Consider the following 930-nt stretch of genomic DNA (forward strand, 5'->3'; position numbering starts at 1 on the left):
ACCATTGACACTCGTAATTGAGATTCTGAACAGTATTTATATCGTTTTTTTTACCTCTGATTTTCACCGCAATTTCCGAACTGTCTGTCCTGAGGGTCCTCCTGAGCGCGTTCTCAACAGCCGGCGCCTGGCGCGTCTTCTTCTTCTTCGTCTTCTTGCTTTACGGCGGATCACAGACTTATAAGTGCATTACTGCCACCTATCTTTCAAATGGACCATTGACACTCCTAATTGAGATTGTAGATAGTGTGCCATATTTTATTTTATTTTTTGAAGAAAATGACCGATCGTTTTGCTAGATAAGACCCTTATTCCTCGGCTGGGATCGTGTAGAGCCCTTTGAGGCTTAATTGAAACTTAATTTCATTTTTAATCTTCAATCTGCTGGCCACCATACAAGTCCACTGTATGAAGAAAAATCCTGGAATGTTTTCCTCAAAAAACTTTATTTCTTTGCGACTGAAGAAAGAAAGACATGAACATCTTGGATGACATAGGGGTGAGTAACATCAGGAAGTTTTTTATCTGTGTTTGTCATAAAATTATGAACAAAAACAATGAAACAACACATTGTTAAAATTTAGAGGGTTTTCTGTACATAGAGACTATTTTTATCAATTTACTCTAATCTTTGTGGGTAGGGCACTTTTTTTTTTAATTCAGGTATGCCTAATTCTGTAAAAATGCAATATATGCAACAGGGCTGAAGAGGTTTTAACCACAGTTTTTGTAGCACAATCATGGCTGTTTTGTGGTACCCATGGTTTAACTATAGTAACAATGTTTATTTTTTTTAAGGTCCCCATGAAATCAAAATTAAAGTTTTTTGGGTGTTAGTATCAATATGTTAGTCTTAAGGTTATTTATAAGGCAGTGTGCTCCAAAACAGTGACAAAATTTGCATTTAGAAGATATAAGCATTCAAAGCTT

The sequence above is a fragment of the Sinocyclocheilus anshuiensis genome, unplaced genomic scaffold, assembly GCF_001515605.1.
Source record: "Sinocyclocheilus anshuiensis isolate Anshui unplaced genomic scaffold, SAMN03320099.WGS_v1.1 scaffold1323, whole genome shotgun sequence".
NCBI classification, from domain to species: domain Eukaryota; kingdom Metazoa; phylum Chordata; class Actinopteri; order Cypriniformes; family Cyprinidae; genus Sinocyclocheilus; species Sinocyclocheilus anshuiensis.